The 26,822-nt window shown below is 39.2% G+C and overlaps 1 pseudogene; it reads left to right on the top strand.

The window, feature by feature from the left end:
- The first annotated feature begins 325 nt into the window (after positions 1-325).
- Positions 326-24,141, top strand: LOC106827239 (aldo-keto reductase family 1 member C15-like; annotated as a pseudogene).
- The last annotated feature ends 2,681 nt before the right edge of the window (positions 24,142-26,822 follow it).

The raw sequence follows: 26,822 nt of genomic DNA on the forward strand, positions 1-26,822 counted from the left end.
ACCACTATTCCACCTGGAGTTTATGGACCAAGCATGGCCCAAGGCCCACCCGTGGTTTTGGGGACAAAATGGCTGCCACGAGGTGCCTTGTGGAGACTCATTAGAATACAAATACTTGAGCCTACTGAGATCATGAAGACTGTCATCCTAGTCCCCATTCAGTGCTCTGAGAACGCAAGTTCCTCTCTACAATGGGGAAGAAACCCTTCACATGGGCACTGGGGCCCAGACATGGAGACTCCTTGGTTAAATGGCAATATTTCCTTCAGGACAGGGCCAAACTCTAGGAGAGTGACTTCCCCCATGCTCAGCCCCTCCGCTGACCATGGTGAAGGTGGAGGTAACACCTCTGCCTGCCCCTTGGCAAAATGAAGAGCTCCTTGGGACAATGGCAGTGACATCACTACACAGAATGGAGTTCACTGTCCAGTGGTGGAATTCCACTCACCTCCAGCACATCCCTGACCAGGATGGGACAGAGGTCTCTGCTCAGTTGGCAGGTTTGGAAGCTGTCCATTTAACCCTCTTAAGATGCCCTGAAGAGAGACCTATCTGAAGTGCATATTTTTACTTATTCATGGTTAGCTAGTAATCGTCTTATGACACGGCCTGGAAAATTGAAAAAGCATAATTTTTATTTCAAGGGAAACCAATGTAAGTAGTCTGCATTTGGCAGGTGTTGGTGCATTTTCTCCTCCCACTTGGGTTACCCATATCTTGGCTCTCACCCTGTATGATTGGTACAAATACAATCTAAGAGGTGAAATAGCCAGGAGGCCTCATCCAGCAGCAAATCCGTTTAAAGGAAAAACGTAGCGAGAATGAGTGGAGTCTGCTTTAACTTCGACTTAATACATCACATAATCTGAATATGGAAACTTCTTTGGGAACTGAAAGGATGAAAAGTAGAAAAAAGTCTCAGTGATTACAATTCTTGATGAATCAATAACTTGATGGATTAAGGTGTTGTAGAAAACACAGTGTAGAAGAATTGATTGGGGCAGAATGTCTTAAAGTTAAGATTTTGGAGTTGAAGCAGTTCTAAGAAGTAATCATGAGAGTAGTTACCTGATATAGTGTAGGTATAAGTAGAAACTCTCAGGAGTTGAGGACATCAAAACACTGAGCACCTGGAGTTGTTCTCAGGAACAAGAATGGTGTCGACATACCCTGGGAAGGAATTATAAACTTCGTTAAGTGTATAAACATTGTAAAGTCCATGAGGAGAGTGTTCTGAGAAGTGGATAAGATAGTAAGGTCAAGATTATGTTACCCTTAAAAGAACAATCAGGTGCTTCTCTCTTTCTAAGGAATTTATCATCCCTGATGCAATGGGCTATTGTCTGAGCAGTCCCTTCTAAACTTTGTCCCAGTCACATTGTATTCTGAGTTATGTCCTGAATAAACACAGGAATGAAGCACTGGTTGGGATGAGGTCCCAATCTTAGCAATTCAGAACAGGGTTCTGTAGCCCTGGGCTGTGTGGGGTGGGTGGGAATGCTTTGCTTAATTGGTGCAGACCATCTGTCTCTAACCTTGGCACTGACAACAAGCATGGTAGAGTAGCTTACCACTAGCTCCCACAAGGCCACATCTGTTCTCTATCAGAGGTTGTAGTTCAGGAAACTGAACTTATTTCTTCATCTCTGTTAAACTTGTAATCGGAAATTCTAGCTATTCTATTAGACATTATACCTAATACTATTCTGTTCTAACTTTTGCAAATACTTAAATGATATTCATTACTTATAAGGCAGTCCTAAAATATCTTCTAGTCTATGTTTAATGTTGGAAACCCACTTATCAATATTGCTAAATAAGAGCAAATTTATTCAGCCTACAATGTTATTCTATACAAAATAGGGAGACAGAAAATTTGATATTTCTTTCTTTTCAGATAATAATTAGAAGAACAACTCCTATCACTTCCCAAATCATCAAAAACTGACCACGATTCAGGTCTGTGAAGGAGCAGAGAAAACAGAAATAATTTTAATATTGAACCATACACTGCATGTGTGTGTGTGGTGTAACACAGTTAATTGTGTCAAATGATGTACGATCAAGAAGGGGCTTCACCATGGCAAAAACAAAGAAGAGATTGGCATCTGGAGGTTTCTAGTCTAACATCTGTTTAATAATTGTTCAGCAAATATTTTGTAACAATTTACTAATGTTTGTGGATCATAAATAAAAATTTTCTTGTACAAGAAATTAATTATTTCTTTAAAACTATATAATAACTCGTGAAGGTCTTTGATAAAAAACATACAAACAAGTTAACTGGTTCCATTTCTCTTCAGACTCCATGGCTCACTGCTTTAACCTTGCTCCTCCTCCAATTTCTAGCAGATGGACAAAGGACGTGGGTGCTATTTTCCTGTTATTCTCACAACCTGAGAAAGCAGATGAATTAAACAAAGTCTGCTTACACAGAGGAGCAAAAGGCAGTGGATCCCAAATGTTGGCATGTGTGAATAAATGATGGCCATTTCTTTACTGTACTAGGATTTGGCACCTATGCACCTGAATAGGTAACAATAGTGGTCTTGAGATTTAGGATTCCGAAGAAAATAGACCTAGCATGAGTGGACACTGAACTGGGTTGTCAAGGCATTGAGTTCTTCTGTGGCTTTGGGAGGCTCACTTTGTTCTTGTAACCAGGGTAGAACCATTCCTTATACCAAGAGACAAAGTAGTCAGTGTTCATTTTGCACTGGGATCTGATTGTGTGGTCACCTGTGGCTTTTTCTGAGTTTTCCTCCAGGTTCTGTTTCCCAGGTTGGCAAAAGAGATGAAACCCAGCAGTCAAGAACACCGACTATCAGCTGACTTGCATTGAGGGTGATTGCATGGGATTGGCTTATCTATGTATTTGGAATTCTAGAAGTCTTTCCTCCCACTAAAAAGACATTATCCAGAGAGATATTTGCAGTGAAGGTCAAGGAGATGAAGTGAGTGTCAATTGATGGTAGAGAGTTGCTGTTATGCTATGGGGTGGCCTGCTGAGTGCCAGGCAATAAATACTCCACCTATAGTTTTCCTTGTACTTACTGCTTGAAAATTTATTCTGAATGGAAAATATAATAGCATTTGCGTGAATAAGATACAATCTTCCAGGACTTGGTTTCAATATTTGGCCTGTGTTGATGTATTTTGATTGAAGCAAGTAGGTAGGGTGGACCTTAGACATAAGAGGGAGTCAAGTGACAAGTCACCAGACTGGAAACCAGGAGTTTGGCTTCTGGAGGGCCTGGGCCTTGCTTGCTCAGCAGAAACCCCCAGGCCCATTGTAACCATGTGTCCTTCTGATTCCCTCCTGGGCAGGCTGCCCAGCTGCTGGGATTTGTAATGATCTGGGCCTGGCTAGCCTTGATCCTCCCTTATCCTGCGAGAAGAACATCGAGTCTTATGGGAACACAGAGCCCCTCCACGTGAGCTACTGTTCCTGGGAACATTGGTCGTACCAGGGACAGCCCTTTGGCAAGCATGCAGCCTTTGTTCCTCTGCTTACTTAAGCAAGCTTCTCTTGGGGGCAGTTGTGGGCGGATGCACACTTCCATCCAGCCAGCTGCCACTGGACACTCACCCATAAGTAGGGCCCAATAAACCTATATGTGTCATTCACAGTCTCTGGGTTGTTTCTTTGGTCTCTTGGCATGATATTGCACCACACTAGCCCAGCTGGGCCTGTGGCCTAACAGCTTCCAATATTGTCTTTAGGCTATTTAGTTGTATGACAAGGGAGTGGTACTTAAACTTTGAGTCTCACTTTCTTATTTATAAAACAGAAGGAAATTTGCAAAGAAGTGCTTAGGAGATAGACGATAGGACTTGTTTACTTCATAGTGGAAAGCGGACTGAAAGGCAGAGAAGTGTCAAGGATACCACTGAAGCTTCAACTGCTGTAAACCTCTGAAGAACCCCTAAACTTGAGAAAAGATCAGGACCAGCAAAGTTCAGTCATACCAAATATCTAGTTCCAAGCATTATCATTGAAAAAGTAAAGCTTTTCAAATACTGAAAAACTAAAATGGAATATTGTTCAGCCTTAAAAAAGTAGGAAATGCTGTCATTTGCAACCACATGGAGGAAGCTGGAGGACATATGTTAAGTGAAAGAAGCCAGGCACAGAAAGACAAATACTGCATGATCCCACTTACGTATGTAATATAAAAAAGTCAAACTCATAGAAGCAGAGAGTAGTGGAGTGGTGACCAGGGCCTGGGGGAGGGGGTAGTGTGCAAAATGGGGAGATGCTGGTCAGGGGTACAAACTTTCAGTTATAAGATGAATAAGTTCCGGAGAAATAGTGTACAGCATGATGACTATAGTTAATAAAAGTGTATTATATTCTTGAGATTTGCTAAGGGACTAGGTTTTAAGTGTTCTCACCACACAAAGTAAAAGGTTAATTATGTGATGTAACGGATATGTTAATTAGCTTAATTGTGGTAATCATTTCACAATGTATATGTATAGGAAAACATCACATTGTGCATCTTAAATATACACTTTTTAAATTGATATAGAATTTTTATTGTGTTCTTTGTGACCACACTGGTAGGAGATACTTCCAAGCTTTCACCTTGTTTCTTGAGACATTGTTACATGTACCTTTTGCCTCTGTTGATTTTCTTAGTAACCTCTCACAAAACAAATTGTATCCATTACCATAACTATATACTGAGTCCTGTGAGTTCTTTCTGCAAATCATTGAACCTGGGGATGGTCTTGAGTGGGTATCTTGTGAGTGGATTGTCATCACTATTAGCTGGTTATTTAACATATACTGTATGCCTATCATGTATTTTAAGTAACTTCCATGCAATATTGTTAGTTTCTAAACAACTTTGCTAGGTAAACTATTATTATTCTTTTTTCTTACACATGGAAAATATAAGCTCAGGCTGCCCTTCCTGCACTCATCTGCTGACTCAGTCAGAGCCACTCTGCTTTGTTCTAGAAACTCCTGATGGGCAGTGGGCACAGGAGGAGAGGACAAGTAATGTGGCTACTTTGTAGCAGCTTTGCTGTAGGTTTCTCAGGGCCAGAAGAATTTGCCAAGCAATTTACCAAAGATTTCCATCATTGAAACTTTTTGTCATATCAAAAGCCACTATTATTCCGAGTGTTAGGTGTTAGAAAGGAAGACATAGGAGGCATAAAATAACAATGGAGACAGAATTGTGCTTCTCATCAAATGTATTTTTCATACATTTACATGGTCAACTGCAATGTACTTAAAGTGTCAACATCTGGAAACGGTGAGGTAGGGGCAGCTCTGGCGTTAATTGGAAAGGATTGCCCCATAAATGATGGAAACCAATATGCTCCACCTTGGCAGAGCTATGACATGAAACAGCAATAGCTACTAGCTCTCAGAGAGGGCCAGTTTGTTTGCAATGACATAATTATCCATGGTATCCACCATGATAGCTTAAGTGTAGAGTATGTTTTACCTATGTTGTATCCTATTTTTATTACCGTTGTTAAAGACAGAAAAGGACTACAGAGAATAGAACAAATAGACCATGTTACATGGGTTCTTTTAATGATAAATTCAACTCTCTGTAGCCCTTACATGGTAATGCTGTGTGAGGGACTGTGAAAAGAGATGGCAAACGTTTACACAAAATTTATCAGTCTCAGTAAAGATGAATTGCTGCTTCTGTCCCCAGTTAGATGGAGAGTTTAATACAATCAACTTGCCACCCAGGGTCTGGCATGTATCATTGAGGAATGGTCCTTTACCAAGACTCAGTGTCAGTCTCTGCTGCTGCTGACAGGTCACCCATCTCAAAATAGTGGTAGGTCAAACATCCTTGGTGAAATAGCCCATGTAGTTGGTCCATGCATTGCCTTAATCTCTTCCACCATGGCTATTCCATTCACGAGCTGAATGTGTAAGTACTGGAGTGGTCAGGTATAGAGGCTATGTGGTGTCCAGTGGAAAAGACCTTCTCTTTACTTAATTATCAAGAGTCTCTCCTGAAGACTGTGATGGTCATAGAAAAACCCTAGGCAGAGTCATGGGTGCTCACACTTGGAAGTCTGGGTCAGTGTACACGGATATGTTGAGTACCAAGCACACATAGGTAGAGTGATGACTGTGTCTGTTACAGTAATGGACTCCATATAGTGCATTTCTCATTTAATCCTCCTCACAACCTCCCTGCAAATTAGTTATTATTCTCCCTTTAATCTAATCGGTAAACTTATTTTTTTTTTAATATACAGCTTTATTGAGGTAATATTGACAAATAAAATTCTAAGATGATTAAAGTGTATGAAATGATGATTTGATACATGTATACACTGTGAAAAGATTCCCCTCATGAAGTTTAACACATCCATCTCTTCATGTTTTTACCTTTTTTTTCTGGTTAGGACATTTAAATTCTATTCTCTTAGGAAACTTCAATTATACAATACGGTGTTCTCAGCTCTAGTTGCCATCTTATACGCTAGTCCTCAAACATTATCTCTTTTGTAGCTGAAACTTTGTACCACTTTACCAACCTCTCCTCTTTTCCCCCAACACGTAGCCCCTGGCAAATACTTTTCTACTTTCTATTTCTATGACCTGGAAATTTTTTTTCAGATTCCACCATGCAGTATTTTTTTTCTCTTTCTGTCTTATTTCACTTAGTAGAATATCCTCCAGTTTCATCTATATTGTTGCAAATGACAAGCTTTCCTTCTTGTTCAAAGCTGAATAATATTTCGTTGTATATATATGTATATACCACGTATTCCTTATCCATTCACAGATCAATGGAGACAGAGGTCGTTTTCATACTTTGACTATTGAGAATACTGCTGAAATGAACACGGGAGTACAGACATCTCTTTGAGATGATTTTACTTCCTCTATAAAAATACTAAGAAGTGGAATTGCTGCATCATATGGTAATTCTAGCTCTAATTTCTTGAGGCACCTCCACCCTATTTTTCTTCAATTCTTCTGAGCTGGTTTTGAGGTTCCTATGAGACATTCAAGTAGAGATGCTGAGTTGGCAGATGGCAATAGTGGTCTGGAGCTCAGCAGAGTGGTCAGGCCTAGAGGTACAGATTTTGGAATCATTGCCTTACGGGTGGTAATTAAACTCACAGAAGTGAATTTGCTCTCATGGGAAAGTAATAGAATTGACAGGAAGAGGGCAGAAAAATCAACATTTTAAGATCAGGTAAAGAGGCACTGGTTAGGAAATTGCAGAGGAGTTTCCAGACAGGGAGAGAGAAATTGAGGGAAATGTGGGGTCTTGAAAGCCAAAGAAGAGGGAAGAAAATGTTTGCATGAGCCATGGGGTGGATCCTACTGAGGAACAATCCAAATAATAATGGAAACATTGGATTTCATGACATAGAGTTTATAGAAACCTTGCTGAAGCAGTTACAGGGAAGTTAGAGAAAAAGTCAGGAAAAAAATCCGAAAGAGTGGAAAGTGAGGAAATGGGAAATCATAATTTAAAGAAATAATTTTTAAAACTAAAATCCAATGCTGTCAATTTTTAAACACTGTGATATTGTAAAGCTATATAGCTTTTTAGTGAATCAATTTGAAAATTATGCAAGAGACCATTAAAATATTTCTACTCTTTGTCTTAGTTATTTCATTTCTAGGAATCTATTTGCAGAACATAATTCAAGATATGTAAAATAAGTCCCTCCCTTTTCCCCTCCTTTTACTTCTTCATTTTCTCTTTGTCTCCAGTTTATTTGTGAAAGAAACACAGACTTTCTCCTTTAACTTTTCCACACAATTGTTGTTACTGAGTGATACAATTTGATGTGATACTGTCTTCTATACTCCTCTAACTGGATAATACATCTAAGGAATTGATAACATAGGCACGTCATTGTGCATTCAAGATTTTTAACAAATATGATGTTTTCCTATCCAGTGTAATTATCTTTCTTGTTGGTGATCCAATTGTCACCATTTTACTGCATCCTCAAGTGGGCTCTGAGTTCTTTGACGTGTCTCTCCTGTCTTCTTCATTTTCTAGAGAGTAAGATGTTCTAGGTTCGGTTTGTAGCTTTTTGCCCAGACCTGGAATCCGCCATTTTTCTAACTAGTCTTCCAAAATTTGGTTGGATTTCTTGGTTTCTTCCAAACTAAGTAATCTAAGTTTCTCCCAGTAGGAAATAAGATTTAAAGGCCAAAACCTGGTTGTACAAATCTTTAATAGATAAATATATATTTTATATTTTAATAAAAATATAAAAGATAATTGTTTGATTACTTCTGAAAACCAACAATGTTTGAAGCTATTTTAGAAGGTGCATGGGAAAAAGTACCAATCTGAAACCTATAGTATATATTAATGTAGTGTTAGATATTCCTTCCAAGGACTTATCAAATGGACATGTTATTGCATCATGGATTCTGACACCTTTGGGTCTTTCATCTTACGGGTGGAATGTCACCCTTTCCTCAACCAGAGCAAACTGCTGGAGTTCTGCAAGTCCAAGGACATTGTTGTTGTTGCCTACAGTTCTATGGGGTCCCATCGAGACCCAAACTGGTACTGAGGACATTGGAGTTAACCTATGTTAGCAACTCTAGTGATGAAGAAAGATTTTTTTGTCAAGTTTAGTTTTAACGCCTTATTATAGAAAGGTCCAAACAAAAAAGTGAACACAATAGTGACAAAGGGATAAAGAAGAAGTAGTACATACACACAATGGAATAGTACTCAGCCATGAAAAAGATGAAATCTTGCCATTTGCAACAACCTGGATGTACCTTGAGGATATTAGGATAACCAAAATAAGTCGGATAGAGAAGGAGAAAGTCGAATACCATATGATCTCACTCATAAGTAGAAGATAAAAACAACAACAACAACAACAAACCAACATATTGATATAGAGATTAGATTGGTAGTTATCAGAGGGGAAGTGGGGAAGGAGGAGAGTGTAAGTGATGACAGGGAACATGTGTATCATGATGGATGGTAGTTAGTCTTTGGGTGGTGAACATGATGTAGTCTACACAGAAATCAAAACATAGTATGTACAACTGAAATTCATATAATGTTACAGACCCATGTTACCTAAATAAAAAAAAAAATAGTGTAGTGAATTCCAAGGTACCATTGTTGGACTTCCATTATCACCAACATTCTTTCCTTCTGTTTCCATTATACATTCACCTACTCCAAACTCCACTCTAAATAGTATTTTTAAAAGTGATTTAATGGTAAAATTTACACAGCTTGTCATGGATAAATTTTAGCTGTCTAATTTTAACAAATGGCTACATTGTATAACCTGACCCCTATCATGAAACAGAAACTTTCTATCTCCAACAAAGATTTTGTTTCTTTCCAGACAGTTCTTCCTCAACCCAAGGCAATCACATTTCTGATCTATTGTTTCCACTTAGATTAGTTTGTATGTTCTAGTATTTCACATGTAAAAGGAGTCATAGAGTGTATACTCTTTTGTGTCCAGCTTCTTTGGCTCAGCATAACATCTGTGAAATTCATCTGCATTGTCACAAATATCTAGTTCAATCCTTTTTCAGTGCTGAGTAATATTCCATTGTGTGGACATAAATACAAGTTGTTTCTCCAGTCACCTGTCAATGGAAATATAGTTGTTCCCAGTTTTGCACAATTTTCAGTGAATCTCTGAAAGTACTCATGAGACTCTTTTTAAATCATATTGTAAAGTGCCTATTTTGCTCAGTTATCTGGGGAACTTGGGGAAAAATTTAGTCTAGATTTTCAGTCCTACACCATTCACATATATGTTTTTTTGTTTTTGTTTTCAGGGTGGAAAAGGACAGTCCATATCTCTTGGAGGCTCTAATCTTGAATGTGATTGCCATGAAACACAGTTAAAATCCAGGCCAGGTTGGCCTGCAGTAAGAGCTGCAGCATGGGTGTTGGACCAGGCCAAGGGCTTCAATGAGAGGAGAATCAAAGGGAATTTCCAGGTACAGGCTGGACAATCTCTCCAGAGTGAGGAATGGGTGCTATGTCTGGGGCCATCTCTCTTGCCTTTTAGCACCCACACATGTTCATTCATTCCCATGCATCTCTCCCTATGTGCTATGGGGGAAGCTTGGAAGAGTAGGAAGGCAGGGCACTGGCCTCAGAGTACTAAGTTTTATGGCCTCTAGGCCTGACTTTGCAGCTTCCTTTTTGTTCGACACTGAGTGCATTTCATCTCTGCTTTTTCATCAGTTGTAGGAGTCCAATGCTGCAGAACTTTTAAAACCCTGCTTCCTTTTCTTCCCCTTCTCTAACTTATTATCCAGTATTTGTATGTCAGTATCAAATCAAATAGCATTAGCTCCTTTCTTAAACCATCAAGAAACCCTAGTATAGTTGTTGGCCACCATGGCAATTGGCATGGCTCTGTTAGTGAGCTTTTCTTTATTAAACTAAAATTATTTGTTTACGTGTCACTATGCTTTGTAGACAGTGAGACCCTGAATGTAGTTACTCCTGCTATGTCATCTGTAAGCACATTTTCCCAAGACCTCCTGGCAAGTAGAAAGCTAGATATGTAAGCAGACAGATGGACCAAATTAACAAATGAACAAGTGATGTTTTCTCCTAAATTCTCCGTTGTACATCCCCTGGTCCCTTATATCAATTAGCAGTCTCCAATTTATTTTGTTGTAAACCCCATGAGAATTGTGAAAAACTACTTAAGCTCTAACCCATTTTAAAGTAACAGCTAAAAATTTCATTACAAGTTTAATATTTGCAAAAGAGGACATTTGGAGTATATTTTTATGATGGATTTTCCCTTAAACTTTGAAGCTGTAGACATAGTTCATCCAATTTATGAAAATACAGAATACAAAAATCTAAATCTCAATGCTAAACCCATCGGAAAAAATTCCCAGTTTAATTTTCAATTCAACCTAACATATTAATACATATCCTCATGATAAACACATCATTTCTGGAGTATATTTTTTAAGATGAATGACAGGTGGATAGGTGGATGACATATAGATAGATAGACTGACAGATGGAAAGACAAGGCCCTGAGTTTTCCATGAAGTTGTGCCTGAGATGAAATAATGAGCTTCCTGCTTTCCTGTTTCTTACCAAAGATCTGTCTAGTTTGTTATTAATGGACTCTTCATTAGGGGTTATGCATCATCAAATAAAAACAAATACGAACTCTAATAAGACAGATTTTATTCAAAAGGGAGAGCTCTCTCAATGTAAGATCTGTAAGTGTTGCAAAGATCAATGAGAAAGAGTTTTCTTTTATAGAAAGATTAAACATTTTTATAAGTACCCCTAGAGAGACAGTAGTGTTTGGGTGTTGGCATGAGCGGGTAATGTGGTTGGACTGTTGATGAGGGAATGCTTTCTCCAAGAGGTGAGATATTATTGGAAAAGCCTTCACAGGGATTTGCTCTTAAGTGCAAGGCTGTCAAATTTTAGAGCGTTGTGGGGAAGGAAAAACATGACTAAAGTTGAGTCCGGTCAGCAGGTATTCTGTCCAGATTGTCCAACTGTCCCTTCGTTTGTAAAAAGAAGGTGCTTTTCTTTTCTGTTGCAAGCAAATCATTTGGAAATATTTGAGATTTATGAGTTTCGAGCATTTCTTTTATGACATGGAGCGAGAAGCAGAGGGAGTGGGGAAGGAAGGGTGGAGAACACAGACAGAATAGTTCTCAGGCCAGGACACCTGGAAGCTGATGACAGGGAAGGTTTCCCTGGACCCTCTCCTTGCCTTTATCTGGCTGGAAGGCCATCAAGTTCCCAGGTAGAAGCCAGTTGCCTTGGGGGAAAGTCTAATGTGATCCTCTCCTTCATTTCAGATTTTTCACTTTGAATTGACTCCAGAAGACATGAAGGCAATTGATGGCTTCAACAGAAATTTAAGATACACTAAATTATCTTGTAAGTGACCTGTAGATTGTTTTTCATGGGTTGTTTCTGTAGCTTGCAGGGGAGCACAGGAACTAAGCTTCTCTAAATCAGGAGGACAGGCCTGGTTGCCCAGGTGGGAGTAAAATAGGAGCTTTCTGTTGTAGTCAGAGCAGAGGTGCCTCCAGGACTCAGTCTATGAACCAACAGAAACATGAGCAGGACCCAGGACAGATCACCAAAATTTCCATCATGGGGAATTCACTACTTTTCTGCCCCAAGTTTTTGTGTTTGGTGAGCTTCCATGCAGGGCCGACTTACTCACTTGACATAGAAGGCACAGTGCCCATGGCCCATTATATTTGATAGTTATTTTGAATTCTTTGTCATTTAGATTACATATTTCTGTGTCCTCAGGACTGAATTCTGGGTGCTTGTTGTTTTCTCTCTGGCATAGATATTTGATGTAGTGTCTGATGTTGCTAGAGTTAGGTCGGATCTTAGGCATTCTGATATTATTCTGGTGCAGTTACCACCTATAGCCACTGTGTGGGGGTCGAGAGCTGCGTATTTTGAGCCCTTCACCTTCAGCCAATATCCCTGGCACCTGAGCAGTGTGGGGTGGGCGTGGGGAGGGGTGCTTCCTCCTGCATGCACTCCGGGTTTTCTCATTCAGCTGTTGCTATCTGGTCTCCTGGCGTGTTGGCTTGATGAGTTCACTCCCATTAAAGCTTTCACCCTGTTAGAGGGCTTCCCTCTAGGCTGCAGGGGCCCTGGGGAATCCTTGGTGATCCTGCAAATGAGCAACCCCTGCCCCTTCCTTCCCTCATCATAATCACAGTCTTTAGGGGAGGGAGAAAAGTTCTCTCTTAACCTGTTCCAGCTCCTCCAAGGGGGGCTCCAGCCTCTCTGCCCTCTGTCGTGTGGCTGCATGTCTCTCCAACGTTTGTCTGTTGTTAGGATGTCTTCTGTTGGAGTATGGATTCCCCTTTTTGTTGTATGTTGGCAGGGAGAGAGTCCCAGGCAAGTTCACTCCACCATGATACAGACGTCACTCCCTTGTTAACGTACTTTTGATTGAGACAAATGAGTTGGACCTTGGACTTAAGAGGGAGCAAGGAGGACAAGTTTCTAGAGTGAAAGCCAGAAGTTTGCCTTCCATTCTTGTCCTCAGACTCTTTAGTTTTATGAGAAGGGACTAGTACTCATACTTTGAGTCTCAGTTTCTCACGTATAAAAAGGAAGTAAATAGTCAGAAATGTTTTGGAGACAGATGACAGGACTTGTGTACTTTGTAGTGCAAAGTGGGAAGAAGGGGAGGGAAGGAAGGATACCACCGAAGCTTCAGTTCTGCAAAACTCTGAATGTCTCTATATCTAAGCAAAGAGCATGACCAGCAGAGGGCAGTTAGAGCTAGTACCTAGTTCTTTGCAACATCATTGAACAAAGAAAGCTTCTGAAACACATTTTAAAAACATGGAATTTTAAGGGTCGGCCCAGTGGCACAGTGGTTAACTTTGCATGTTCTGCTTCAGTGGCCTGGTGTTTGCCAGTTCAAATCCCAGGTGCAGACCTATCACTGGTCAAGTTATGCTGTGGCAGGTGTCCCACATAAAATAGAGGAAGATGGGCACAGATGTTAGCTCAGAGCTGGTTGTCCTAAGAAAAAGAAGATATTTGGAGCAGATGTTAGCTCAGGGCTAAACTTCCACAAACAAAAAGGAATTTTACTGAGCCTTATAACAAAAGGAGATCCTACCATTTGCAACCACATGGATGAACCGGGAAAACGTTATTCTTAGTGAAAGAGTCCAGACACAGAAAGAAAAATGTTGCATTTTCCTAATTATTCATGGAATCTAAAAAGTCAAATGCATAGAAGCAGAAAATAGAGAAGTGGTGGTCAGGGGCTGGGGGTAGGTGGGAAAAGATGGGGAGATATTGGTCTAAGGGTACAAATTTCAGTTATAAGGAATAAGTTCTGCACAATTCATGTGCAGCATGGCGACTCTAGTTAATAATAAAGTACTATGTTTGTAGATTGGCTGAGTGGGGGTCTTAAATATTTTTTTCACACACAAACACAAATTGACTATGTGATGGAATGGATACGTAGATTAGCTTCATTGTGGTAACTGTTCCTCAATGTGTGCATATATGAAAATGTCACATTGTACAACTGAAATATACATTTTTAAGTTTATATACAATTTTTTTAGCCTTTTCTGTGTGGCTATACTTTAGAGGACCCATTGAAGCTATCACTTTGTTTGTTGAGACTTTGTTCCCGGTACCTTTTACCTTTGATAATTTTGCTTATTAACCTCTCAAAATATAAACCATATCTACAACTACAACTATTTGATGAGTCCTGTGAATTCTTTCAGCAAATCCCTGAACATAGAGGTAGACTTGGGAACCTTCAGTGCTAAGGATGAAGCAGTGACTGCTCAGGATTGAAGGGGTTTCTGGGATGCCAAGCTTTTATTATTTACCAGGAAAGACCCAGGCAACCTGCCATGGGTTCATCATCACACATGCAGAACTAACCTAAGAAAGGAAGAAAGCTGATGCTTGGGAAGGTCAAAGGTTGTGCTTTAGCTATCTCTCAATCATGCAGATATCCAACTTTTGCTTTCGGTTACTGGTCTAGATTCCTAAGAGAAAACCTATGGAGTCCACCAATTAGCGATAAACGCTGGGTTCTGCCATGTCGATTCTACACATTTGTATGATAACGACAAGGAGGTTGGACTGGTCCTCTGAAGTAAAATTGAAGAATGTGCTGTGAAGAGAGAAGACATATTCTACACTATAAAGATGCTGTCTAGAGGTGTGTGTGTGTCACAAGTGTGAATACCATTGTGGAGATGGCAAATATATGATAGAAACAGTAGTTTGCTGAATTGTGCTTACTTGTACAACTTTTTTCACGCATACTCATGTATAAACGCTTTGCACTAAGTGGGATGACAAGCATTGACTCTGCGGATTCAGAGGCTGGGTATTTTGAGAGTTCATTATCATTATTATTATTTGAGTTACTTAACATATATTGAATGCTTACCGTGCATTCTAAGTTTGTTGTCTTTTTTTTTTTTTGAGGAAGATTAGCCCTGAGCTAACTACTACTGCCAGTCCTCCTCTTTTTTTGCTCAAGAAGCCTGGCCCTGAGCTAACATCCGTGTCCGTCTCCCTCTACTTTATATGTGGGACGCTTACCACAGCATGGCGTGTCAAGCGGTGCGGTGTCCGCACCCGGGATCCCAACCGGTGAACCCTGGACTGCCAAGAAGCGGAAAACGCGCACTTAACCGCTGCGCCACTGGGCCGGCCCCTCTAAGTACTTTCGATGTGTTATCTTTAATTCCTCAACAACTCTTCTTGGTACACTATTATTATTCTTATTACTTATATGTGCGTAAAGTCTAGTTTCAGGCAGCCCTTCCTGCAATCACCTGCTGCCTCAGTCAGACCACTCTGCTCTTTATTAGAAACTCGTGATGGGCAGTGGGCACAAGAGGAAAGGACAAGTAACATGAATAATTCATAGCAGCTTGGTTTTTTGTTTCTCTGGGCTGGAAGTATTTGCCCAAAAAGTTGACATAATTTTCCATCATTGAAACCTTTTGTCATGTCAGAAGCCACTGTTTCTCCAAGCATGAAGTATTAGAGAGGAAGACTTAGGGGGCACATATTAACAGTGGACACAGAGTTGTGTTTCTCATCAAATGTATTGTTCATACTTGTAAATATTTGACCACAATGCACTTAAAGAATCAGCCTCTGGTCACAGTGACGTAGGAGCTGCTTTGGAGTTGCTTGGGAGCTATTGCTCCCATAAATGCTGGAGACCTATACACTCCATCTTGCTAGAGCTATGACATGAAAGAGAAATAGTTAATAAATGTCAGACAGGACCAGTTTGTTTACAACGACATAATTATCCATTATATCCACAATTATAGCTTAGGCAAAGGACATGTTATATCTACGTTATAACCAACATTTATTCCTGTTGTTAAAGAGAAAAGGAATACAGAGAATAGAACAAACTGGCAGTTTCCTGGGATCCTATAATGATAAATCCAAATCTCTGTTGCCCTTATATTGTAATGCCATCTGAGGGATGGTGAAGGGAGATGGCAAAGTCATACATAGAAGTGTATCAGTCTCAGTAAAGATGAATTGCTGCTTTCATCCCCAGTTAGATGGAGATTTTATCATAATCAACTCACCACCTAGGAGTTGGCTTGTCTCCTTGAGGAATTGTACTTTATCAAGACTCAATGGCAGTCTCTGCTGCTACAACTGAGAGGTCACCCATCTCAAAATAGTGGTATCTCAAACAGCCTTGGGGAGAAGTGGCCCATGCAACTATTCCATGCATACTCTTAATCCTTTCCACCATGACTATTCCATTCGTGGGCCCATTGTGTAAGTACTGGAGTGGTCAGGTGTAGAGGGTAAGTGGCATTCAGTGCACAGTACATCCTGTTTACCTAATTATCAAGTTCCTTTCCCAAAGACTCTGGATTAAATAGAAATCTCCCATGCATAGTCGTAGGTGCTCGCAGTTGGAACTCTGGCTCAGTGTACACTGATATGCTGAGTGTCAAGTGGATACAGGTAGAGTGACAATTGTGTCTGGCATGATAATGGACTCCCTAGAGACTCATTTATTCTTCCTCATAAGCTTACTTAAAAAATTATTATTCTTCCTTTAATCCAATCAGTACACATTATTTTTAATTTTTTTCAGGATTATGCAGGAATAATTCACAAAATTTCTAAGATCTTTAAAGTTTATGACATGATGATTCAGTACATGTATATTTGTGAAAAGATTCCTCTTATCTAGTTTAGCACATCCATCACTTCCTATATTTACTTTTTTTTGTTTTCTGGCGGAAGGATGCAAATTCTATTCTCTTAGCCAACTTCAATTATACTGCATTGTTATTAACTACAGTCACCACATTATACATTAGATCCTCAAATTTCCCTTGTTCTATAGCTGAAATTTAGTAACATTTTACCAACCTCTTTCCTTTTCTACCAACTCCTAGCCCCTGGCAAGCACTTTTCTACTCTTTGTTTCTATGAACTCAATTTTTTTTTCAGATTCCACAATACAATATTTGTCTTTCTCTGTCTGGCTTACTTCACTTAGTATAATACTTTTCAGCTTCATCCATTTTGTTGCAAAAGACAGATTTTCCTTCTTTTTCAAAGTTTAATAATATTCTCTTGTGTATATAGTTCCCATTTTTTTTAATCCATTCATCCATCAACGGACACATAGGTTGATTTCACACTTCAGCTTCTGAGAACAATGCTGAAATGAACATGGGAGTATACAGGTCTCTTCAAGATAATGATTTTGTTTGCTTTAGGTAAATACCTAGAAGTGAAATTGCTGGATCATATGGTAATTCTATCTTTAATTTCATGGGGAACCTCTACGCTGTTTTCTTTAGTGGCCACACCAATGTACATTCCCACCAAGAGCTCACAAGGTTCCCTTTGCCACACTTTCATTTCAGCATTTGTTATCTCTTGTGCTTTTTCAAAAATATTTTATTAAGGTCATATTGGTTTATAACATTGTGTAATTTCAGGTGTACATTATTATATATCAGTTTCTGTATAGACTTCATCGTGTTCACCACCAATAGCCTAGTTTCGATCCATCACCGTATATGTTTGCACTTTTAGCTCTTTCACCCCACCCCTACCTGCTTCCACTCTCATAACCACTATTCTGTTCTCCTTATCCATGTGTTTGCTTTCTTTTCATATATGGATGAAATAATACGATGTTTGTCTTTCTCTGTCTTGCTTATTTTGCTTAACAAAATATCCTCAAGGTCCATAAATGTTGTTGCAAATGGTAAGATTTTGTCTTCTTTTACGGCCAAGTAATATTTCATTGTATAGATGTACATTTTCTTTATTCGTTCATTTGTTGATCTGAACTATGGTTGATTCCATGTTACCTCTTGTCTTTTTCATGATAGTCATCCTAAGAGGCATGAGGTGATATGTCCTGTGGTTTTGCTTTGCATTTTCCTAATGATTAGGGATTTTGAGTACCTTTTCAAGTACCCACTGGTCATTTGCATATCTTCTTTGTAAAAATGTCTATTCATTCCTTTGTCTATTTTTCAATTGGGTTATTTAGTTTTTTGCTATTGAGTTCTATGGGTTCCTTGTATGTTTAGGATATTAACCATTTATCAGACATGTAGTTTGTAAATATTTTCTCCCATTTCTTCAGTTGCCATTTAATTTTGTTGATGATTTCCTTTGCTGTGCAGTAGCTTTTTATTTTGATGTAATCCCACCTGTTTATTTTTTATTTATTAACTTTGCTTTTTGTGTCAAATCCAAAATATGAAAACCAAGAGCAAAGTCAAGGAGCTTCCCCCTATGGTTTCTTTTATAAATTTTAAGCAGTCTTCTTCTGTTAATGGTTAAATCCCCAGGGCTTCAGAGTCTAGCAAAATGTCAGGCACACAGGAGGCACTTAATAAATGCTTGTTGCGTAAATGTTGAGTGAGAGCAACTTGGGAATGAAGGATTAAAAAACCATCACGAATGACTTTGGGAGCCCAGTTGAGTGGAAGTTGGATGGAGGATGAGTATTATGGACACATTGCCAATTCTAAGCCAAAAATAGATGCTGATATCTATATTCTATCTGTATCTATCTGTATCTACATATTTAGAATTTTTCTCTAAGTGTAAAATTTTTCCTTGGTTACTTCCTTACAATGAATTCTTTAATGACTGAAAATTGATTTTCTGTGTTCTATGGTGAAGCCTATTTCATGAATTCATTTAAGATTAGAGATTGCATTAGAGTTTAGTCTGTGTCCCCTCAAGACTGGTTTGTTATCCAGCCTTACACCATCAAACAGAGAACAAAAGACATAAATAAACAGCTGGTGAAAAGGATATGAAGGAAACCCAATTTTTTGTCTCTCAGTCAGGGGATTACCAACCCTCCTTATTCATATTTTATCAGTTCCTAAGAGCAAAGCTAGAGAGGCTACCACATTGGCTATTGATGTAGGTTTCTACCACGTTGATGTGGCATACGTCTATCCAAATGAGGAGGATATTGGCAAAACCCTTCAAGAGAAAATGACAGATGGTACTGTGAAGAGAGAGGACATATTCTACACCACCATTGTTCTGTGGCCTAGTGACAAGAGGTATCAGTCAGATCAGATATATTATTTTGAAAAAATAACTTTGGTTTTGATTTGAATACATTTAAGGTGTCCATTATAGATAGATAGAAAACAGAAAAGGCTTGCTTTGCTGTGAAATGTGTTAAAGGTGGGACACAGTTGCTCAACCTCTCTGAACATCAGTCAGCATTCATGTGTGAAACACAAATAATGATAATTTTCGGCTAGATCTGTTGTACGGATTGACTGAGCCACTATGGAGTGAGTCCACTCCTTTTATCTTTCAGTAGATTCTCTCTGGACATATCCAAGTGAGGCTGACATATTTTTCAGAAAAGTGACTCAGTCTAGGATATAATTTTTCAACTCAGCATTGGGTTTACAGAAATATATAAAATTTTCTGAGGTGGAAAATTCTGCTTCCAATGTCAAGAGAGCTCAGGTCTCTACAGAATGATCCTATGTAGGTATAATTCAGTGACAACATGGTCTTAGGGTGTGGGCCTCTCAGAAGAATTGTTTTCAGACATTTATTATGTAGGACAGTAAGTTCCATGTTCTCTGGTCTGATATATCTTGACTCTCCTTCCAGAGGTGAGTTTTCTTTTTTTTTTTTCTCTTGAGGAAGACTAGCCCTGAGCTAATGTTTGCTCCAATCTTCTTCTACCTTGTGTATGAGATGACTCCAGAACATGGCAGATGAGTGAAGTAGGTCCACACCCAGGATCCAAGCCCATGAACCAGGGCCACCAAAACCATGCATGCAGAACTTTCACCACTGAAAGGGGCCATCACCCATAGGTAACTTTTCTAATCTTTGAACAACTAAGGTGCTTTTCCTGGGCCATCTAAGTATTATTAACATTCACTCAAATCAACCTCAGTTCCCATTAAGTAGCTCATTTATACTAAGTCACATAAATTTATTCCTAGAGTTTCTTATTTTTAGATGATCACAGTGGTTTGTTTCTCACTTCTCAATCTTTTAACAACGAGATTTAATTTGGTCCCCAAATATGTGAAATAAGAAGCCACTTTTTAAAAAATTTCTTTTGGTCATTTCAGCTTTGGGATACTTTTTTTTGCCCAGAATTGGTTCAAGCATCCCTGGAAAGATGACTGGAAAAACTTGGATTGGACCATATAGACGTCTTCATCATTCCTGTGTGAAATTTATGAAGATCAGCATTTTCTTTTCCTTGTTATGCCCAAGAGTATTTCATCACTGCTGTTACACCTCTATTCTCTCATTCTGCCTAGGTTTTCTGGGTTCTTACTGACAGAGGTAGTCTTGAGTGTGATGGATAGAATTGCCAAATGATTTATGACTCTCCTTGGTACTTATGTCACTTCCCCATCAAGATCTTTTTATCCTCATACCATAGCCCTCAGAAAGATTGAAATCCAATGATCTCTCTGCCTCTACCTGAAAGAGTTGAGGACACCATCTTACATATCTAAGCAATATGCTTCTGTCTTTAATCTCTTAGTGATTATGGTCCTCCAGAAAGGTGAGTTAAAACAGATTACAGAGACACAGTGGGAAATCCCCACCTCTTTAGGGGTATGGCCCTCCCAAATGGACCTATCAGCCTTAACCAAGAGTGAGGTACCCTTTGATGGTCCATATTACACATCTGGACTCCTCTGGGCTTCCCTGATCAAACCTCTCATCACAGTGAACATGCATTGAGTACACCTGGCATCCTCACTATCTCTGAGTTGGGTAATCATAAACTGGAACTAAAACACATTCCTCAATAGTAAAGGTATATTGTGTCATCAAAACTAGCCTGTCTCTGGGAAATAAAATCAATTCCAACCATAGGAGAGTTCATTCTTCATGAGGTTTAGGGATGTGTGTGGATAGGAGGGTGGAAGTCACTGGGGGAGAGACACTTTGCTAGTCTCTCAGGTGCTTCCAGTCTTCCATTAGTCTTATCTTACACAACACACACACACACACACACACACACACACACACTGGCACATACATTAATGCACAAACACTCTGATTAGAAATCACAGCCTCTTGGAGGTTTTACAACCAATATCCTTAGGTACTAGGAAGGTCATTCTTAAAAAAAAAAATCAAAACTTCTTCATCCTATCTCCTATCTGCTATCAAGCCTGGAGAGGAGCTTGTGTGAAAGGACATCAGTGGGGAAATTGTTTTAGATACAGTAGGCTTTTGTAACACATGGGAGGTAAGAACTGTCACTGACACACAAGAGTTGCATGGTGAAAATGTTGAAATCACTGGATGGGAGTCAAAGAAATTGCCCCATCTGTTGTCTGCCCTTGACCATGTTGCTGCACTTCTCTGTAGCACGGTGTTCCTATATGTAGAGGAAAGGAGCTGAAGGGATTGACTTCTAAGGCCTATACTTCATTTAAACTTTTTTGGTTCTAAGTAGGTGTTTCTTTGCCTCACTGATCAGCTTGAGCCTAGAAGCCCTATAAAAGGATCATCAGAGCATACCCAATTGGAGTTAGAGCACAACCCCAGGCCAGATAAACAGGCCAACAGGACAAAAACCTGTGTCTGACTTAGCAGAAATGTGGACAATGGAAGGAGAGTGAAACCTACCCTTGTGTAACCATCTCATTAGGTTTTTCATCATTCTGGAAAGAGGAAGCAGCCAAACCTTCTACTAGGAAAACCTGAGAGTTTCTCTTTCCTCTTGACTCTGACACCATTTGTCAAAGGACTATTAAATGCCTAACAGCAAAATAGGCACATGGAAGAGGACGGGGAGGGGAATTGAAAAGCATCTTCATGTCTATTTATCATCCTAGATGTGCATGTAATAGAAACAAGGAGATAAAGGATATGTGCATAGCAATAAAGGACATTAGGAAACTATGTATCCAAGTGATGTATCCCGTCAAATTGTGATATATCTGAAAACCGATCTCCAGATTTAAAGACTTTCAAATTCAAATGAAAGGGCCAAAATATATAAAAGTTTACCACACATTTCCCTCCTCCCCAGGCCGTAGAGATGTATAAAGATGCAAGTTTAACCAAATCCATTGGGGCATCCAATTTCCATCATGAACAGCTGGAGATGATCCTGATCAAGCCAAGGTTCAATTACAAGTCCATCTGCAACCAGGTGAGCAAGGAGCCCACTTGGGCTTCCTTTTTCTGAGCTTTTCACTCCGTCTTCCTTATGTAACTCTCCCCAAGTTTCTGGCTTGATGTCAACTGGGTAATGATAGTTCCTTTTATTGCCGTAGGAAATGTCAGAGTAGGAACAGATTGAGCGGTGTCAGAAGACTATTATTTCAAATCTTCAGAGGTAGGTTTGAGGTTCCAATGGGACATCCAAGTGGAGATGCTGAGATGGCTGTAGACAATACTGATCAGGAGCTCAAGGGGGAAGTCAGGGCTAGAGGTACAGATTTTGAAGTTATTGCTCTTTGGATGGTAATTAACCTCACAGAAGTGGATTCACTTTCCTGGGAAAGTTCATACAATGAACAAGAAGAAGGCAGGAAAGTCCATATTTAAGGATGAGGGAAAGAGGCACTGGTTAGGAGACAGAAGAGTAGTTTCCAGACAGAGAGAGAGAAAATGAGAGTGTGGAATCAGGAAAGCCAAAGAAGAAGGACAAAAATGTTTGTGTGAGCTATAGTGTGGATCCTGCTGAGGAGCAGCCAATGCAAATAGAGATGGAAAGAGTTACTGTGTTTAAAGACATTGAGCTCATGGAAATCTCACAAGAGCATTTACAGAGAGGTAGGAGGAAAAACAAAGGAGTGGAACATGAGGACATGGAGAAATCATAATGAAATAAATAGTTTTTAAAAGAACACTGAATTATACCAATTTTCAAAGATTGTGACATTGTAGAGGTGTTTAGCTCTTTTGTAAAACAATTTGAAAGTTATGCAAGAGCTCATTCTAATATTTATATTCTTTATCTTAGTTATTTCACTTCTAGTAATCTGTTTGTAGAAAATAATTCATGGGGTGCCGGCCTGATGGTGCAGCGGTTAAGTTCGCACATTCTGCTTCTCGGCGGCCCAGGGTTCACGGGTTCAGATCCTGGGTGCAGACATGGCACTACTTGGCACGCTATGCTGTGGCAGGTGTCCCACATATAAAGTAGAGGAAGATGGGCATGGATGTTAGCTCAGGGCCAGGCTTCCTCAGCAAAAAAGAGGAGGACTGGCAGTAGTTAGCTCAGGGCTAATCTTCCTCAACAAAAAAAAAAAAAGAAAAGAAAAGAAAAGAATTTGAAGTACATTAAAATATGCTCCATTCTTTTTTCTCTCATCCTCCTTCTCTTTCTGCTTCTTATCTCTCTCCTGTAATTTATTTGTGAAAGAAAGTTAACCTTTTTTCCCACACAACTGAATTTACTGACTGATCGCTGTGATACAATTCAAACTTACTCTGTCTTTTGTACCCCTGTAAATGAGAGATTCCATCTAAAGAATTGATCACATATATACGTCATTGTAAATTCATGAATTTTAGCAAATACGACATTTTCCCATCCAATATCGTTACTATTCTTATCGATGATCAAATTGTCACCATGTTATTGCCTCTTCTATTGAGCTCTTGAGTCCTTTGACATGCCTCCTTGTCTTTCCTACTTTCTTTACTTTCTAGAGCATAAGATGTTCAGGCTCAGTTTGTAGCTTTTTTGCCCAGACCTGGATTCATTTTTCTAAGGAATCTTGGTTTCTTTCCATAGGAAATGGCATTTAGAGGCCATGACCAGCTTGTAGGGGTCCTTAGTGATTTTAAAAACTAATAAAAGTGTAAGAATAGAATTGACATCATTTCTCAAAACCAATAGCATTTGAAGGTGTTTCAGAATGTGCATGTGAAAAAGTACCAATCTGAAATATATAGTATATATATTAATGCAATGTTAGATACGCCTCCAAAGTACTTTTCAAATTTACATGTTATTGGCTCACATGTTCTGCAACCTTTTAGTCTTGGCAACTTATAGGTGAAATGTAACCATTACCCCAACCAGAGGAAACGCCTGGAATTCTGAACGTCCAAAGATGTTGTTGTAGTTGCCTACAATGCCCTAGGATCCCATAGTGACACAAACTGGTAATGAGAATATCAGAGTAAACCTATGTATGTAACTCTATTGGTGAAGAAACCTTACCTTTAAATTTGATTTTAACATTGTATTATGGAATGTTTCAATCATGAAAAATTTAACATAGGGGCCGGCCCAGTGGAGCAGTGGTTAAATTCGCATGTTCCACTTCAGTGGCCTGGGGTTCACTGGTTCGGATCCCGTGTGTGGACATGACATCGCTTGGCAAGCCATGCTGTGGTAGGCATCCCACATATAAAATAGAAGAAGATGGGCATGGATGTGAGCTCAGTGCCATGTCTTCCTCAGCAAAAAGAGGAGGATTGGCAGCAGATGTTAGCTCAGTGCTAAAAAAATTCAATATGATACTGTAGTGATCAATGGATAAATGGATAAAGAACATGTGGTATATATACACAATGGGATACTACACAGCCAAGAAAAAGATGATATCTTGCCATTTGCAACAACATGGATGGACCTTGTAGGCATTATGCTGAGCAAAATAAGCCAGATGGAGAAAGTCAAATACCACATAATTTCACTCATAAGTGAATGATGAAAACAATAATAACACCAAAAGACCTACAAATGGATACTGAGATTAGATTGCTGTTTACCAGAGGGGACAGGGGGAAAGGGGAGGTTGGAAGGAACGACAGGGAACGTGTGTATGCTGATGGATAGTAATTAGTCTTTTGGTGGTGAACATGATGTAGTTTACACACAAATTGAAATATAACGATGTATGCCTGACATTTATGTAATGTTATAAACCAATGTAATCTAAATAAAAATAATGGTGTAGTGAATTCCCAGGTACCATCCTCAGTCTTCAAACATCACTGACATTCTTTCATTCTTGTTTCCTATATACGTCCCCCTACCCCAAACCCCACTCTAAATTTTATTTTTAAGGTGATATAATGGTAAAAATTAAACAACTTTCATGCATAAATCTTAGCTGTCCAATTTTGACAAAGCGGTGTACTGCCTAACCTGACCCCATCATGATACAGTAACTTTCTATTTCCCATCAAAGTTCTTTTTTGTTCCTTTCCAGACAATTCTTCCTCACCCCAAGGCAGCCATCTCTCTGATTTCTTTTCAACTTAGATTAGCTTGGTTTGTTGTACTTATTCACATATTAGAAAAAAGTCATATAGAGTACATATTTTTTGGCTCTGATTTCTTTGGCTCAGTATAACATCTGTGAAATTTATCCATGTTGTTGTATGTATCTACGTTAACCATTTTTACTGCTGAGTAACATTCCATTGCGTGGATATAAATATCACAGTTGTTTCTCTGTTGACTTGTCAATGGAAATATTAGTTCTTTCCAGGTTGGTACAATTATGAATGAATCTCTACAGATATTCATGAAACCCTTTTTTATTCATACCACACTTGACCTGCCTGTCTCAATTATCCAAGGAATTTCGAGAGAAGGACACTCTAGATTTTGTGGGAGAGTATTCCTGGACATTGGACAAAAATGTTAAGGCCAAGAAAAAAGTGTGTTCCTGAAATACGTAAGTGATAGCAGGTAGGCTAATGCAGGTAATGTGATGTTTAGTGAGCAAGGGAGGCTGTAGTAGAAAATAAGGTCTAGACTTACAATGGTGGACTATGGCATGTAGGCTATCAAGAGAGCTTTGACATTTTCTCTGATGAAATGGAGAATGATTGCACAGTAGCTAGATGTGTTGGCATATTTTAAAAGGATCACTCTGGGTGTTACACTGAGAACATAAAGGGAAAAGACTCCTCTGATACTGCTCTTCCGAAAAATTCCGTTGAGAGATGATGTTGACTAAGACCAAGGTATGAGCAGTCAAGGTGGTCAGAAGTTGTTAGAATATATCTATATTCCACATTTAAAAAATCTGTGTTAGCCCACTGTTGTAGTGGCTAAGTCTGCATGCTTTTCAGGTTCGTATCCTGAGCATAGACCTAGCAGCACTTGTCAAGCCACATTGTGGCAGTATCTCACATAGAATAGAGGAAGATTGGCACAGATATTAGGTCAATGACAATCTTCCTCAAGCAAAAAGAGGAAGTTTGGGAAGAGATGTTAGCTCAATGCCATCTTTCTCATAAAAATAAACAATAAATAAATGAAAAATATACATTAAGAAAAAATAAAAGAGTCAACAAGGCTTTCTTACATATTGGGTATTTGGTAACGGGAAAAAAGGAGCCAAATTTGATTCAAGATGCTTTGAGATAAGGAACTGGAAGGAAGGAGTTATGATTTGCTGAGATGCAGAAAATGTAGGAGAACAAATGAGGGAAAAGGATGAGTTTAATTTTAGACATTTATGTTTGAGATGCCTGTTAGGTATCCAGGTGAAGATGCTGTGTAGACTAGGGGCATATAAATCTAGAGGTAGAGGAGAGGTCAAGAGCAAAGATATATATTTGATATTTGTCATAATATAATTGTCATTGCAAAGCCATAAAGATGGATGATCAGAGATTAGATTAGATGAGTCAGTGTGGACAGAGAACAGAAGAGCCATCAGAGTTCCCATAATTAAGAATTTATCAGAAAATTGGAGGAACCAGAAGATGAGGCTGGGAAGGAGGGGCTAATGAGGTCCAAGGGAGTGCAGGAGATGGTTCTCTGTTTGAGGGAAAACGCAGGAACTGTTTCAAGGAGAAGAGTCAAATGCTACTAGTGGAAAAAGT

This window comes from Equus asinus, chromosome 29 (assembly GCF_041296235.1).
Source record: "Equus asinus isolate D_3611 breed Donkey chromosome 29, EquAss-T2T_v2, whole genome shotgun sequence".
NCBI classification, from domain to species: domain Eukaryota; kingdom Metazoa; phylum Chordata; class Mammalia; order Perissodactyla; family Equidae; genus Equus; species Equus asinus.